Raw genomic sequence first — 16,625 nt, forward strand, 5'->3', positions numbered from 1 at the left:
ATGATTCTGCCTGATCATGTGACATCTGCCCACACGACTTCTACAAATGTTATTACATTGTAGCCAGGATTGTTTAGTTTCCAATTCCGCCCATTTTGAAGCCAGGTCTCCGTTATGGCTACTATTGCATAACCCCATGTGGCAACTTGCGCCTGCAAATCGTCAATCTTATTTGTAACACTCCTCGCATTAACACACATGCATTTCAACAGCATGCTAGTTGGCTTTGCTTTTTTCCTGAATTTAACTGCTGCTCTTTCTACATTCTTCTTTGTTCTGTTGCTGTTTGTCCCTCCGAGTTTTCTATGCACCTTGTCTCTCCTCTCTGCTGCTGTGTCCTGGTGGCCCTCCGCCAGTGTGTGTATTTTGGCTATCTTATTTTCTTCTTCTGCTTATTTCGGCCCTGTGTCTGGAGCCCCTTGCATTTGTGTAGCAGCAGGAGAATGTGCAGCGAAGAAATGGTCAAAGGAAAGCGAGAGAGAGAGACAGAGAGAGAGAGAGAGAGAGCAGCAAAAAGGATGTTGATTGATTAAGAGCAGTGTGTGCGCGTGTGTGTGCAAAACGTTGAGCAGCCTGTGGCGGCAGCAAAAGCCTACTGCACCCGGTATTCCCAGGCGGTCTCCCATCCAAGTACTAACCAGGCCTGACTCTGCTTAGCTTCCGAGATCAGACGAGATCGGGCACATTCAGACTAGTATGGCCGTAGGCATATGCTAGCTGGCTTTCTCTTTACTTAAAGCTGTCGCCCATTTTTTTCTCTTCTACGCATTCATACAAGTATTCAACACTCAATTTACATTTACAAATTTTACTCCTCCCGCAACCCCCCACCCCCCCTCCACCTCTTCTTGCTGCTCTGCCTCCCACACAAACAAACTACAAGCCCAACCCTTCATTGCCTTCTATTCAAATATTACATCAAATAAACATGCTCAAACACCAAGTCTTAAGGGCTGTAGCATCTTTCAAACTGGACAAATACCCAGGCCCGCATCAAATCTATCCCACACTCTTAAGAGAAGTAAGACACCAAATAGCACAGGCTCTCACCATCATTTTACAATCCTCTCTGGCTACAGGTGTGGTGCCCGACCACTGGAGGACTGCTAACGTGCTACCGTTCTTTCAAAAGGGAGAGAGGGATAGACCGCATAATTACAGGCCAGTCAGCCTAACCTCGGTGGTGGGAAAATTATTGGAAAAAGTTCTGAGGGACAGGAGAAATCTTCATTTAGAAAGACACGGATTAATCAGGGACAGTCAGCATGGATTTCTTAACGGAAGGTCGTGTCTGACTAACGCAATTCAATTTTTCGAGGAGGTAACAAGGAGGGTCGATGAGGGTAGTGCCTTTGATGTAGTCTATATGGATTTTAGCAAGGCTTTTGATAAGGTCCCGCATGCCAGATTGGTCACGAAAGTAAAAGCCCATGGGATCCAAGGCAAAGTGGCAAGTTGGATCCAAAATTGGCTCAGAGGCAGGAAACAAAGGGTAATGGTCGAAGGGTGTTTTTGTGACCGGAAGGCTGTTTCCAGTGGGGTTCCGCAGGGCTCACAGAATCACAGAAACCCCACAGTGCAGATAGAGGCCATTTCGGCCCATCGAGCCTGCACCGACTCAGTACTGGGCCCTTTGCTTTTTCTGGTATATATCAATGATTTGGATTTGAATGTAGGAAGTATGATTAAGAAGTTTGCAGATGATACAAAAATTGGCCGTGTGGTTAATAATGAAACAGAATGCTGTAGACTGCAGGAAGATATCAATGGACTCGTCTAGTGGGCAGAACAGTGGCAAATGGAATTCAGTTGGAATACACAATAAATGGTAGGACACTGAGAAATGCAGAGGATCAGCGGGACCTTGGAGTGCATGTCCACAGATCCCTGAAGGTAGCAGGACAGGTAGATAAAGTGGTTAAGCAGGCATACGGGATACTTGCCTTTATTAGCCGAGGCGTAGAATATAAGAGCGGGGAGGTTATGCTTCAACTGTATAAAACACTAGTTAGGCCGCAGCTAGAGTGCCGCGTGCAGTTCTGGTCACCACATTACAAGAAGGATGCGATTGCACTAGAGAAGGTGCAGAGGAGATTTCCGAGGATGTTGCCTGGGCTGGGGAATTTTAGTTATGAGGAAAGATTGGATAGGCTGGGGTTGTTTTCTTTGGAACACAGGAGGCTGAGGCGAGACCTAATTGAGGTGTGTAAAATTATGAGGGGCCGAGATAGAGTGGATAGGAAGGACCTATTTCCCTTAGCAGAAGGGTCAATAATAGATTTCAAGTAATTGGTAGGAGGTTTACAGGGAATTTGAGGAGACATTTTTTCACCCAGTGAATGGTGGGGGTCTGGAATGCACTGCCTGAAAGGGTGGTAGAGGCAGAAACCCTCATCACGTTTAAAAAGTACTTGGATATGCACTTGAACTGCCGTAACCTACAAGGCTACGGACCAAGTGCTGTAAAGTGGGATTTGGGTGGATTGCTCTTTGTCGGCTGGCACGGACAAGATGGGCCGAATGGCCTCCTTCTGTGCTGTAAATTTCTATGATTCTGCCTGATCATGTGACATCTGCCCACACGACTTCTACAAATGTTATTACATTGTAGCCAGGATTGTTTAGTTTCCAATTCCGCCCATTTTGAAGCCAGGTCTCCGTTATAGCTACTATTGCATAACCCCATGTGGCAACTTGCGCCTGCAACTCGTCAATCTTATTTGTAACGCTCCTCGCATTAACACACATGCATTTCAACAGCATGCTAGTTGGCTTTGCTTTTTTCCTGAATTTAACTGCTGCTCCTTCTACATTCTTCTTTGTTCTGTTGCTGTTTGTCCCTCCGAGTTTTCTATGCACCTTGTCTCTCCTCTCTGCTGCTGTGTCCTGGTGGCCCTCCGCCAGTGTGTGTATTTTGGCTATCTTATTTTCTTCTTCTGCTTATTTCGGCCCTGTGTCTGGAGCCCCTTGCATTTGTGTAGCAGCAGGAGAATGTGCAGCGAAGAAATGGTCAAAGGAAAGCGAGAGAGAGAGACAGAGAGAGAGAGAGAGAGAGAGAGAGCAGCAAAAAGGATGTTGATTGATTAAGAGCAGTGTGTGCGCGTGTGTGTGCAAAACGTTGAGCAGCCTGTGGCGGCAGCAAAAGCCTACTGCACCCGGTATTCCCAGGCAGTCTCCCATCCAAGTACTAACCAGGCCTGACTCTGCTTAGCTTCCGAGATCAGACGAGATCGGGCGCATTCAGACTAGTATGGCCGTAGGCATATGCTAGCTGGCTTTCTCTTTACTTAAAGCTGTCGCCCATTTTTTTCTCTTCTACGCATTCATACAAGTATTCAACACTCAATTTACATTTACAAATTTTACTCCTCCCGCAACCCCCCACCCCCCCTCCACCTCTTCTTGCTGCTCTGCCTCCCACACAAACAAACTACAAGCCCAACCCTTCATTGCCTTCTATTCAAATATTACATCAAATAAACATGCTCAAACACCAAGTCTTAAGGGCTGTAGTATCTTTCAAACTGGACAAATACCCAGGCCCGCATCAAATCTATCCCACACTCTTAAGAGAAGTAAGACACCAAATAGCACAGGCTCTCACCATCATTTTACAATCCTCTCTGGCTACAGGTGTGGTGCCCGACCACTGGAGGACTGCTAACGTGCTACCGTTCTTTCAAAAGGGAGAGAGGGATAGACCGCATAATTACAGGCCAGTCAGCCTAACCTCGGTGGTGGGAAAATTATTGGAAAAAGTTCTGAGGGACAGGAGAAATCTTCATTTAGAAAGACACGGATTAATCAGGGACAGTCAGCATGGATTTCTTAACGGAAGGTCGTGTCTGACTAACGCAATTCAATTTTTCGAGGAGGTAACAAGGAGGGTCGATGAGGGTAGTGCCTTTGATGTAGTCTATATGGATTTTAGCAAGGCTTTTGATAAGGTCCCGCATGCCAGATTGGTCACGAAAGTAAAAGCCCATGGGATCCAAGGCAAAGTGGCAAGTTGGATCCAAAATTGGCTCAGAGGCAGGAAACAAAGGGTAATGGTCGAAGGGTGTTTTTGTGACCGGAAGGCTGTTTCCAGTGGGGTTCCGCAGGGCTCACAGAATCACAGAAACCCCACAGTGCAGATAGAGGCCATTTCGGCCCATCGAGCCTGCACCGACTCAGTACTGGGCCCTTTGCTTTTTCTGGTATATATCAATGATTTGGATTTGAATGTAGGAAGTATGATTAAGAAGTTTGCAGATGATACAAAAATTGGCCGTGTGGTTAATAATGAAACAGAATGCTGTAGACTGCAGGAAGATATCAATGGACTCGTCTAGTGGGCAGAACAGTGGCAAATGGAATTCAGTTGGAATACACAATAAATGGTAGGACACTGAGAAATGCAGAGGATCAGCGGGACCTTGGAGCGCATGTCCACAGATCCCTGAAGGTAGCAGGACAGGTAGATAAAGTGGTTAAGCAGGCATACGGGATACTTGCCTTTATTAGCCGAGGCGTAGAATATAAGAGCGGGGAGGTTATGCTTCAACTGTATAAAACACTAGTTAGGCCGCAGCTAGAGTGCCGCGTGCAGTTCTGGTCACCACATTACAAGAAGGATGCGATTGCACTAGAGAAGGTGCAGAGGAGATTTCCGAGGATGTTGCCTGGGCTGGGGAATTTTAGTTATGAGGAAAGATTGGATAGGCTGGGGTTGTTTTCTTTGGAACACAGGAGGCTGAGGCGAGACCTAATTGAGGTGTGTAAAATTATGAGGGGCCGAGATAGAGTGGATAGGAAGGACCTATTTCCCTTAGCAGAAGGGTCAATAATAGATTTCAAGTAATTGGTAGGAGGTTTACAGGGAATTTGAGGAGACATTTTTTCACCCAGTGAATGGTGGGGGTCTGGAATGCACTGCCTGAAAGGGTGGTAGAGGCAGAAACCCTCATCACGTTTAAAAAGTACTTGGATATGCACTTGAACTGCCGTAACCTACAAGGCTACGGACCAAGTGCTGTAAAGTGGGATTTGGGTGGATTGCTCTTTGTCGGCTGGCACGGACAAGATGGGCCGAATGGCCTCCTTCTGTGCTGTAAATTTCTATGATTCTGCCTGATCATGTGACATCTGCCCACACGACTTCTACAAATGTTATTACATTGTAGCCAGGATTGTTTAGTTTCCAATTCCGCCCATTTTGAAGCCAGGTCTCCGTTATGGCTACTATTGCATAACCCCATGTGGCAACTTGCGCCTGCAACTCGTCAATCTTATTTGTAACGCTCCTCGCATTAACACACATGCATTTCAACAGCATGCTAGTTGGCTTTGCTTTTTTCCTGAATTTAACTGCTGCTCTTTCGACATTCTTCTTTGTTCTGTTGCTGTTTGTCCCTCCGAGTTTTCTATGCACCTTGTCTCTCCTCTCTGCTGCTGTGTCCTGGTGGCCCTCCGCCAGTGTGTGTATTTTGGCTATCTTATTTTCTTCTTCTGCTTATTTCGGCCCTGTGTCTGGAGCCCCTTGCATTTGTGTAGCAGCAGGAGAATGTGCAGCGAAGAAATGGTCAAAGGAAAGCGAGAGAGAGAGAGAGAGAGCAGCAAAAAGGATGTTGATTGATTAAGAGCAGTGTGTGCGCGTGTGTGTGCAAAACGTTGAGCAGCCTGTGGCGGCAGCAAAAGCCTACTGCACCTGGTATTCCCAGGCGGTCTCCCATCCAAGTACTAACCAGGCCTGACTCTGCTTAGCTTCCGAGATCAGACGAGATCGGGCGCATTCAGACTAGTATGGCCGTAGGCATATGCTGGCTGGCTTTCTCTTTACTTAAAGCTGTCGCCCATTTTTTTCTCTTCTACGCATTCATACAAGTATTCAACACTCAATTTACATTTACAAATTTTACTCCTCCCGCAACCCCCCACCCCCCCTCCACCTCTTCTTGCTGCTCTGCCTCCCACACAAACAAACTACAAGCCCAACCCTTCATTGCCTTCTATTCAAATATTACATCAAATAAACATGCTCAAACACCAAGTCTTAAGGGCTGTAGCATCTTTCAAACTGGACAAATACCCAGGCCCGCATCAAATCTATCCCACACTCTTAAGGGAAGTAAGACACCAAATAGCACAGGCTCTCACCATCATTTTACAATCCTCTCTGGCTACAGGTGTGGTGCCCGACCACTGGAGGACTGCTAACGTGCTACCGTTCTTTCAAAAGGGAGAGAGGGATAGACCGCATAATTACAGGCCAGTCAGCCTAACCTCGGTGGTGGGAAAATTATTGGAAAAAGTTCTGAGGGACAGGAGAAATCTTCATTTAGAAAGACACGGATTAATCAGGGACAGTCAGCATGGATTTCTTAACGGAAGGTCGTGTCTGACTAACGCAATTCAATTTTTCGAGGAGGTAACAAGGAGGGTCGATGAGGGTAGTGCCTTTGATGTAGTCTATATGGATTTTAGCAAGGCTTTTGATAAGGTCCCGCATGCCAGATTGGTCACGAAAGTAAAAGCCCATGGGATCCAAGGCAAAGTGGCAAGTTGGATCCAAAATTGGCTCAGAGGCAGGAAACAAAGGGTAATGGTCGAAGGGTGTTTTTGTGACCGGAAGGCTGTTTCCAGTGGGGTTCCGCAGGGCTCACAGAATCACAGAAACCCCACAGTGCAGATAGAGGCCATTTCGGCCCATCGAGCCTGCACCGACTCAGTACTGGGCCCTTTGCTTTTTCTGGTATATATCAATGATTTGGATTTGAATGTAGGAAGTATGATTAAGAAGTTTGCAGATGATACAAAAATTGGCCGTGTGGTTAATAATGAAACAGAATGCTGTAGACTCCAGGAAGATATCAATGGACTCGTCTAGTGGGCAGAACAGTGGCAAATGGAATTCAGTTGGAATACACAATAAATGGTAGGACACTGAGAAATGCAGAGGATCAGCGGGACCTTGGAGTGCATGTCCACAGATCCCTGAAGGTAGCAGGACAGGTAGATAAAGTGGTTAAGCAGGCATACGGGATACTTGCCTTTATTAGCCGAGGCGTAGAATATAAGAGCGGGGAGGTTATGCTTCAACTGTATAAAACACTAGTTAGGCCGCAGCTAGAGTGCCGCGTGCAGTTCTGGTCACCACATTACAAGAAGGATGCGATTGCACTAGAGAAGGTGCAGAGGAGATTTCCGAGGATGTTGCCTGGGCTGGGGAATTTTAGTTATGAGGAAAGATTGGATAGGCTGGGGTTGTTTTCTTTGGAACACAGGAGGCTGAGGCGAGACCTAATTGAGGTGTGTAAAATTATGAGGGGCCGAGATAGAGTGGATAGGAAGGACCTATTTCCCTGAGCAGAAGGGTCAATAATAGATTTCAAGTAATTGGTAGGAGGTTTACAGGGAATTTGAGGAGACATTTTTTCACCCAGTGAATGGTGGGGGTCTGGAATGCACTGCCTGAAAGGGTGGTAGAGGCAGAAACCCTCATCACGTTTAAAAAGTACTTGGATATGCACTTGAACTGCCGTAACCTACAAGGCTACGGACCAAGTGCTGTAAAGTGGGATTTGGGTGGATTGCTCTTTGTCGGCTGGCACGGACAAGATGGGCCGAATGGCCTCCTTCTGTGCTGTAAATTTCTATGATTCTGCCTGATCATGTGACATCTGCCCACACGACTTCTACAAATGTTATTACATTGTAGCCAGGATTGTTTAGTTTCCAATTCCGCCCATTTTGAAGCCAGGTCTCCGTTATGGCTACTATTGCATAACCCCATGTGGCAACTTGCGCCTGCAACTCGTCAATCTTATTTGTAACACTCCTCGCATTAACACACATGCATTTCAACAGCATGCTAGTTGGCTTTGCTTTTTTCCTGAATTTAACTGCTGCTCTTTCTACATTCTTCTTTGTTCTGTTGCTGTTTGTCCCTCCGAGTTTTCTATGCACCTTGTCTCTCCTCTCTGCTGCTGTGTCCTGGTGGCCCTCCGCCAGTGTGTATATTTTGGCTATCTTATTTTCTTCTTCTGCTTATTTCGGCCCTGTGTCTGGAGCCCCTTGCATTTGTGTAGCAGCAGGAGAATGTGCAGCGAAGAAATGGTCAAAGGAAAGCGAGAGAGAGAGAGAGAGAGAGCAGCAAAAAGGATGTTGATTGATTAAGAGCAGTGTGTGCGCGTGTGTGTGCAAAACGTTGAGCAGCCTGTGGCGGCAGCAAAAGCCTACTGCACCTGGTATTCCCAGGCAGTCTCCCATCCAAGTACTAACCAGGCCTGACTCTGCTTAGCTTCCGAGATCAGACGAGATCGGGCGCATTCAGACTAGTATGGCCGTAGGCATATGCTAGCTGGCTTTCTCTTTACTTAAAGCTGTCGCCCATTTTTTTCTCTTCTACGCATTCATACAAGTATTCAACACTCAATTTACATTTACAAATTTTACTCCTCCCGCAACCCCCCACCCCCCCTCCACCTCTTCTTGCTGCTCTGCCTCCCACACAAACAAACTACAAGCCCAACCCTTCATTGCCTTCTATTCAAATATTACATCAAATAAACATGCTCAAACACCAAGTCTTAAGGGCTGTAGCATCTTTCAAACTGGACAAATACCCAGGCCCGCATCAAATCTATCCCACACTCTTAAGAGAAGTAAGACACCAAATAGCACAGGCTCTCACCATCATTTTACAATCCTCTCTGGCTACAGGTGTGGTGCCCGACCACTGGAGGACTGCTAACGTGCTACCGTTCTTTCAAAAGGGAGAGAGGGATAGACCGCATAATTACAGGCCAGTCAGCCTAACCTCGGTGGTGGGAAAATTATTGGAAAAAGTTCTGAGGGACAGGAGAAATCTTCATTTAGAAAGACACGGATTAATCAGGGACAGTCAGCATGGATTTCTTAACGGAAGGTCGTGTCTGACTAACGCAATTCAATTTTTCGAGGAGGTAACAAGGAGGGTCGATGAGGGTAGTGCCTTTGATGTAGTCTATATGGATTTTAGCAAGGCTTTTGATAAGGTCCCGCATGCCAGATTGGTCACGAAAGTAAAAGCCCATGGGATCCAAGGCAAAGTGGCAAGTTGGATCCAAAATTGGCTCAGAGGCAGGAAACAAAGGGTAATGGTCGAAGGGTGTTTTTGTGACCGGAAGGCTGTTTCCAGTGGGGTTCCGCAGGGCTCACAGAATCACAGAAACCCCACAGTGCAGATAGAGGCCATTTCGGCCCATCGAGCCTGCACCGACTCAGTACTGGGCCCTTTGCTTTTTCTGGTATATATCAATGATTTGGATTTGAATGTAGGAAGTATGATTAAGAAGTTTGCAGATGATACAAAAATTGGCCGTGTGGTTAATAATGAAACAGAATGCTGTAGACTGCAGGAAGATATCAATGGACTCGTCTAGTGGGCAGAACAGTGGCAAATGGAATTCAGTTGGAATACACAATAAATGGTAGGACACTGAGAAATGCAGAGGATCAGCGGGACCTTGGAGTGCATGTCCACAGATCCCTGAAGGTAGCAGGACAGGTAGATAAAGTGGTTAAGCAGGCATACGGGATACTTGCCTTTATTAGCCGAGGCGTAGAATATAAGAGCGGGGAGGTTATGCTTCAACTGTATAAAACACTAGTTAGGCCGCAGCTAGAGTGCCGCGTGCAGTTCTGGTCACCACATTACAAGAAGGATGCGATTGCACTAGAGAAGGTGCAGAGGAGATTTCCGAGGATGTTGCCTGGGCTGGGGAATTTTAGTTATGAGGAAAGATTGGATAGGCTGGGGTTGTTTTCTTTGGAACACAGGAGGCTGAGGTGAGACCTAATTGAGGTGTGTAAAATTATGAGGGGCCGAGATAGAGTGGATAGGAAGGACCTATTTCCCTTAGCAGAAGGGTCAATAATAGATTTCAAGTAATTGGTAGGAGGTTTACAGGGAATTTGAGGAGACATTTTTTCACCCAGTGAATGGTGGGGGTCTGGAATGCACTGCCTGAAAGGGTGGTAGAGGCAGAAACCCTCATCACGTTTAAAAAGTACTTGGATATGCACTTGAACTGCCGTAACCTACAAGGCTACGGACCAAGTGCTGTAAAGTGGGATTTGGGTGGATTGCTCTTTGTCGGCTGGCACGGACAAGATGGGCCGAATGGCCTCCTTCTGTGCTGTAAATTTCTATGATTCTGCCTGATCATGTGACATCTGCCCACACGACTTCTACAAATGTTATTACATTGTAGCCAGGATTGTTTAGTTTCCAATTCCGCCCATTTTGAAGCCAGGTCTCCGTTATGGCTACTATTGCATAACCCCATGTGGCAACTTGCGCCTGCAACTCGTCAATCTTATTTGTAACGCTCCTCGCATTAACACACATGCATTTCAACAGCATGCTAGTTGGCTTTGCTTTTTTCCTGAATTTAACTGCTGCTCTTTCGACATTCTTCTTTGTTCTGTTGCTGTTTGTCCCTCCGAGTTTTCTATGCACCTTGTCTCTCCTCTCTGCTGCTGTGTCCTGGTGGCCCTCCGCCAGTGTGTGTATTTTGGCTATCTTATTTTCTTCTTCTGCTTATTTCGGCCCTGTGTCTGGAGCCCCTTGCATTTGTGTAGCAGCAGGAGAATGTGCAGCGAAGAAATGGTCAAAGGAAAGCGAGAGAGAGAGAGAGAGAGAGAGAGCAGCAAAAAGGATGTTGATTGATTAAGAGCAGTGTGTGCGCGTGTGTGTGCAAAACGTTGAGCAGCCTGTGGCGGCAGCAAAAGTCTACTGCACCTGGTATTCCCAGGCGGTCTCCCATCCAAGTACTAACCAGGCCTGACTCTGCTTAGCTTCCGAGATCAGACGAGATCAGGCGCATTCAGACTAGTATGGCCGTAGGCATATGCTGGCTGGCTTTCTCTTTACTTAAAGCTGTCGCCCATTTTTTTCTCTTCTACGCATTCATACAAGTATTCAACACTCAATTTACATTTACAAATTTTACTCCTCCCGCAACCCCCCACCCCCCCTCCACCTCTTCTTGCTGCTCTGCCTCCCACACAAACAAACTACAAGCCCAACCCTTCATTGCCTTCTATTCAAATATTACATCAAATAAACATGCTCAAACACCAAGTCTTAAGGGCTGTAGCATCTTTCAAACTGGACAAATACCCAGGCCCGCATCAAATCTATCCCACACTCTTAAGGGAAGTAAGACACCAAATAGCACAGGCTCTCACCATCATTTTACAATCCTCTCTGGCTACAGGTGTGGTGCCCGACCACTGGAGGACTGCTAACGTGCTACCGTTCTTTCAAAAGGGAGAGAGGGATAGACCGCATAATTACAGGCCAGTCAGCCTAACCTCGGTGGTGGGAAAATTATTGGAAAAAGTTCTGAGGGACAGGAGAAATCTTCATTTAGAAAGACACGGATTAATCAGGGACAGTCAGCATGGATTTCTTAACGGAAGGTCGTGTCTGACTAACGCAATTCAATTTTTCGAGGAGGTAACAAGGAGGGTCGATGAGGGTAGTGCCTTTGATGTAGTCTATATGGATTTTAGCAAGGCTTTTGATAAGGTCCCGCATGCCAGATTGGTCACGAAAGTAAAAGCCCATGGGATCCAAGGCAAAGTGGCAAGTTGGATCCAAAATTGGCTCAGAGGCAGGAAACAAAGGGTAATGGTCGAAGGGTGTTTTTGTGACCGGAAGGCTGTTTCCAGTGGGGTTCCGCAGGGCTCACAGAATCACAGAAACCCCACAGTGCAGATAGAGGCCATTTCGGCCCATCGAGCCTGCACCGACTCAGTACTGGGCCCTTTGCTTTTTCTGGTATATATCAATGATTTGGATTTGAATGTAGGAAGTATGATTAAGAAGTTTGCAGATGATACAAAAATTGGCCGTGTGGTTAATAATGAAACAGAATGCTGTAGACTGCAGGAAGATATCAATGGACTCGTCTAGTGGGCAGAACAGTGGCAAATGGAATTCAGTTGGAATACACAATAAATGGTAGGACACTGAGAAATGCAGAGGATCAGCGGGACCTTGGAGTGCATGTCCACAGATCCCTGAAGGTAGCAGGACAGGTAGATAAAGTGGTTAAGCAGGCATACGGGATACTTGCCTTTATTAGCCGAGGCGTAGAATATAAGAGCGGGGAGGTTGTGCTTCAACTGTATAAAACACTAGTTAGGCCGCAGCTAGAGTGCCGCGTGCAGTTCTGGTCACCACATTACAAGAGGATGCGATTGCACTAGAGAAGGTGCAGAGGAGATTTCCGAGGATGTTGCCTGGGCTGGGGAATTTTAGTTATGAGGAAAGATTGGATAGGCTGGGGTTGTTTTCTTTGGAACACAGGAGGCTGAGGCGAGACCTAATTGAGGTGTGTAAAATTATGAGGGGCCGAGATAGAGTGGATAGGAAGGACCTATTTCCCTTAGCAGAAGGGTCAATAATAGATTTCAAGTAATTGGTAGGAGGTTTACAGGGAATTTGAGGAGACATTTTTTCACCCAGTGAATGGTGGGGGTCTGGAATGCACTGCCTGAAAGGGTGGTAGAGGCAGAAACCCTCATCACGTTTAAAAAGTACTTGGATATGCACTTGAACTGCCGTAACCTACAAGGCTACGGACCAAGTGCTGTAAAGTGGGATTTGGGTGGATTGCTCTTTGTCGGCTGGCACGGACAAGATGGGCCGAATGGCCTCCTTCTGTGCTGTAAATTTCTATGATTCTGCCTGATCATGTGACATCTGCCCACACGACTTCTACAAATGTTATTACATTGTAGCCAGGATTGTTTAGTTTCCAATTCCGCCCATTTTGAAGCCAGGTCTCCGTTATGGCTACTATTGCATAACCCCATGTGGCAACTTGCGCCTGCAACTCGTCAATCTTATTTGTAACACTCCTCGCATTAACACACATGCATTTCAACAGCATGCTAGTTGGCTTTGCTTTTTTCCTGAATTTAACTGCTGCTCTTTCTACATTCTTCTTTGTTCTGTTGCTGTTTGTCCCTCCGAGTTTTCTATGCACCTTGTCTCTCCTCTCTGCTGCTGTGTCCTGGTGGCCCTCCGCCAGTGTGTGTATTTTGGCTATCTTATTTTCTTCTTCTGCTTATTTCGGCCCTGTGTCTGGAGCCCCTTGCATTTGTGTAGCAGCAGGAGAATGTGCAGCGAAGAAATGGTCAAAGGAAAGCGAGAGAGAGAGAGAGAGAGAGCAGCAAAAAGGATGTTGATTGATTAAGAGCAGTGTGTGCGCGTGTGTGTGCAAAACGTTGAGCAGCCTGTGGCGGCAGCAAAAGCCTACTGCACCTGGTATTCCCAGGCAGTCTCCCATCCAAGTACTAACCAGGCCTGACTCTGCTTAGACTTCCAAGATCAGACGAGATCGGGCGCATTCAGACTAGTATGGCCGTAGGCATATGCTAGCTGGCTTTCTCTTTACTTAAAGCTGTCGCCCATTTTTTTCTCTTCTACGCATTCATACAAGTATTCAACACTCAATTTACATTTACAAATTTTACTCCTCCCGCAACCCCCCACCCCCCCTCCACCTCTTCTTGCTGCTCTGCCTCCCACACAAACAAACTACAAGCCCAACCCTTCATTGCCTTCTATTCAAATATTACATCAAATAAACATGCTCAAACACCAAGTCTTAAGGGCTGTAGCATCTTTCAAACTGGACAAATACCCAGGCCCGCATCAAATCTATCCCACACTCTTAAGAGAAGTAAGACACCAAATAGCACAGGCTCTCACCATCATTTTACAATCCTCTCTGGCTACAGGTGTGGTGCCCGACCACTGGAGGACTGCTAACGTGCTACCGTTCTTTCAAAAGGGAGAGAGGGATAGACCGCATAATTACAGGCCAGTCAGCCTAACCTCGGTGGTGGGAAAATTATTGGAAAAAGTTCTGAGGGACAGGAGAAATCTTCATTTAGAAAGACACGGATTAATCAGGGACAGTCAGCATGGATTTCTTAACGGAAGGTCGTGTCTGACTAACGCAATTCAATTTTTCGAGGAGGTAACAAGGAGGGTCGATGAGGGTAGTGCCTTTGATGTAGTCTATATGGATTTTAGCAAGGCTTTTGATAAGGTCCCGCATGCCAGATTGGTCACGAAGGTAAAAGCCCATGGGATCCAAGGCAAAGTGGCAAGTTGGATCCAAAATTGGCTCAGAGGCAGGAAACAAAGGGTAATGGTCGAAGGGTGTTTTTGTGACCGGAAGGCTGTTTCCAGTGGGGTTCCGCAGGGCTCACAGAATCACAGAAACCCCACAGTGCAGATAGAGGCCATTTCGGCCCATCGAGCCTGCACCGACTCAGTACTGGACCCTTTGCTTTTTCTGGTATATATCAATGATTTGGATTTGAATGTAGGAAGTATGATTAAGAAGTTTGCAGATGATACAAAAATTGGCCGTGTGGTTAATAATGAAACAGAATGCTGTAGACTGCAGGAAGATATCAATGGACTCGTCTAGTGGGCAGAACAGTGGCAAATGGAATTCAGTTGGAATACACAATAAATGGTAGGACACTGAGAAATGCAGAGGATCAGCGGGACCTTGGAGTGCATGTCCACAGATCCCTGAAGGTAGCAGGACAGGTAGATAAAGTGGTTAAGCAGGCATACGGGATACTTGCCTTTATTAGCCGAGGCGTAGAATATAAGAGCGGGGAGGTTATGCTTCAACTGTATAAAACACTAGTTAGGCCGCAGCTAGAGTGCCGCGTGCAGTTCTGGTCACCACATTACAAGAAGGATGCGATTGCACTAGAGAAGGTGCAGAGGAGATTTCCGAGGATGTTGCCTGGGCTGGGGAATTTTAGTTATGAGGAAAGATTGGATAGGCTGGGGTTGTTTTCTTTGGAACACAGGAGGCTGAGGTGAGACCTAATTGAGGTGTGTAAAATTATGAGGGGCCGAGATAGAGTGGATAGGAAGGACCTATTTCCCTTAGCAGAAGGGTCAATAATAGATTTCAAGTAATTGGTAGGAGGTTTACAGGGAATTTGAGGAGACATTTTTTCACCCAGTGAATGGTGGGGGTCTGGAATGCACTGCCTGAAAGGGTGGTAGAGGCAGAAACCCTCATCACGTTTAAAAAGTACTTGGATATGCACTTGAACTGCCGTAACCTACAAGGCTACGGACCAAGTGCTGTAAAGTGGGATTTGGGTGGATTGCTCTTTGTCGGCTGGCACGGACAAGATGGGCCGAATGGCCTCCTTCTGTGCTGTAAATTTCTATGATTCTGCCTGATCATGTGACATCTGCCCACACGACTTCTACAAATGTTATTACATTGTAGCCAGGATTGTTTAGTTTCCAATTCCGCCCATTTTGAAGCCAGGTCTCCGTTATGGCTACTATTGCATAACCCCATGTGGCAACTTGCGCCTGCAACTCGTCAATCTTATTTGTAACACTCCTCGCATTAACACACATGCATTTCAACAGCATGCTAGTTGGCTTTGCTTTTTTCCTGAATTTAACTGCTGCTCTTTCTACATTCTTCTTTGTTCTGTTGCTGTTTGTCCCTCCGAGTTTTCTATGCACCTTGTCTCTCCTCTCTGCTGCTGTGTCCTGGTGGCCCTCCGCCAGTGTGTGTATTTTGGCTATCTTATTTTCTTCTTCTGCTTATTTCGGCCCTGTGTCTGGAGCCCCTTGCATTTGTGTAGCAGCAGGAGAATGTGCAGCGAAGAAATGGTCAAAGGAAAGCGAGAGAGAGAGAGAGAGAGAGCAGCAAAAAGGATGTTGATTGATTAAGAGCAGTGTGTGCGCGTGTGTGTGCAAAACGTTGAGCAGCCTGTGGCGGCAGCAAAAGCCTACTGCACCCGGTATTCCCAGGCAGTCTCCCATCCAAGTACTAACCAGGCCTGACTCTGCTTAGCTTCCGAGATCAGACGAGATCGGGCGCATTCAGACTAGTATGGCCGTAGGCATATGCTAGCTGGCTTTCTCTTTACTTAAAGCTGTCGCCCATTTTTTTCTCTTCTACGCATTCATACAAGTATTCAACACTCAATTTACATTTACAAATTTTACTCCTCCCGCAACCCCCCACCCCCCCTCCACCTCTTCTTGCTGCTCTGCCTCCCACACAAACAAACTACAAGCCCAACCCTTCATTGCCTTCTATTCAAATATTACATCAAATAAACATGCTCAAACACCAAGTCTTAAGGGCTGTAGCATCTTTCAAACTGGACAAATACCCAGGCCCGCATCAAATCTATCCCACACTCTTAAGAGAAGTAAGACACCAAATAGCACAGGCTCTCACCATCATTTTACAATCCTCTCTGGCTACAGGTGTGGTGCCCGACCACTGGAGGACTGCTAACGTGCTACCGTTCTTTCAAAAGGGAGAGAGGGATAGACCGCATAATTACAGGCCAGTCAGCCTAACCTCGGTGGTGGGAAAATTATTGGAAAAAGTTCTGAGGGACAGGAGAAATCTTCATTTAGAAAGACACGGATTAATCAGGGACAGTCAGCATGGATTTCTTAACGGAAGGTCGTGTCTGACTAACGCAATTCAATTTTTCGAGGAGGTAACAAGGAGGGTCGATGAGGGTAGTGCCTTTGATGTAGTCTATATGGATTTTAGCAAGGCTTTTGA

General features: G+C 46.5%; 5 non-coding genes and 2 pseudogenes across 5 annotated transcripts; all 7 read right to left on the minus strand.

Annotated features, from left to right (window-relative positions):
* Window positions 1-589: 589 nt before the first annotated feature.
* Window positions 590-708, minus strand: LOC147103991 (5S ribosomal RNA). Its single transcript, XR_015072759.1, has one exon. It is a non-coding gene; the product is annotated as a 5S ribosomal RNA (ribosomal RNA).
* Window positions 709-3,143: 2,435 nt separating this feature from the next.
* On the minus strand, window positions 3,144-3,262 carry LOC147103992 (5S ribosomal RNA). Its single transcript, XR_015072803.1, has one exon. It is a non-coding gene; the product is annotated as a 5S ribosomal RNA (ribosomal RNA).
* Window positions 3,263-5,677: 2,415 nt separating this feature from the next.
* LOC147103993 (5S ribosomal RNA) lies at window positions 5,678-5,796 on the minus strand. The gene has a single exon (XR_015072437.1). It is a non-coding gene; the product is annotated as a 5S ribosomal RNA (ribosomal RNA).
* A 2,417-nt stretch (window positions 5,797-8,213) lies between these two features.
* Window positions 8,214-8,332, minus strand: LOC147103994 (5S ribosomal RNA). Its single transcript, XR_015072692.1, has one exon. It is a non-coding gene; the product is annotated as a 5S ribosomal RNA (ribosomal RNA).
* Window positions 8,333-10,753: 2,421 nt separating this feature from the next.
* LOC147103995 (5S ribosomal RNA) lies at window positions 10,754-10,872 on the minus strand (annotated as a pseudogene).
* A 2,416-nt stretch (window positions 10,873-13,288) lies between these two features.
* LOC147103996 (5S ribosomal RNA) lies at window positions 13,289-13,408 on the minus strand (annotated as a pseudogene).
* Window positions 13,409-15,825: 2,417 nt separating this feature from the next.
* On the minus strand, window positions 15,826-15,944 carry LOC147103997 (5S ribosomal RNA). Its single transcript, XR_015072804.1, has one exon. It is a non-coding gene; the product is annotated as a 5S ribosomal RNA (ribosomal RNA).
* Window positions 15,945-16,625: the final 681 nt, after the last annotated feature.

This window comes from Somniosus microcephalus, chromosome 19 (assembly GCF_052327205.1).
Source record: "Somniosus microcephalus isolate GS21.2 chromosome 19, FLI_Smic_1.0, whole genome shotgun sequence".
Lineage (NCBI taxonomy): Eukaryota > Metazoa > Chordata > Chondrichthyes > Squaliformes > Somniosidae > Somniosus > Somniosus microcephalus.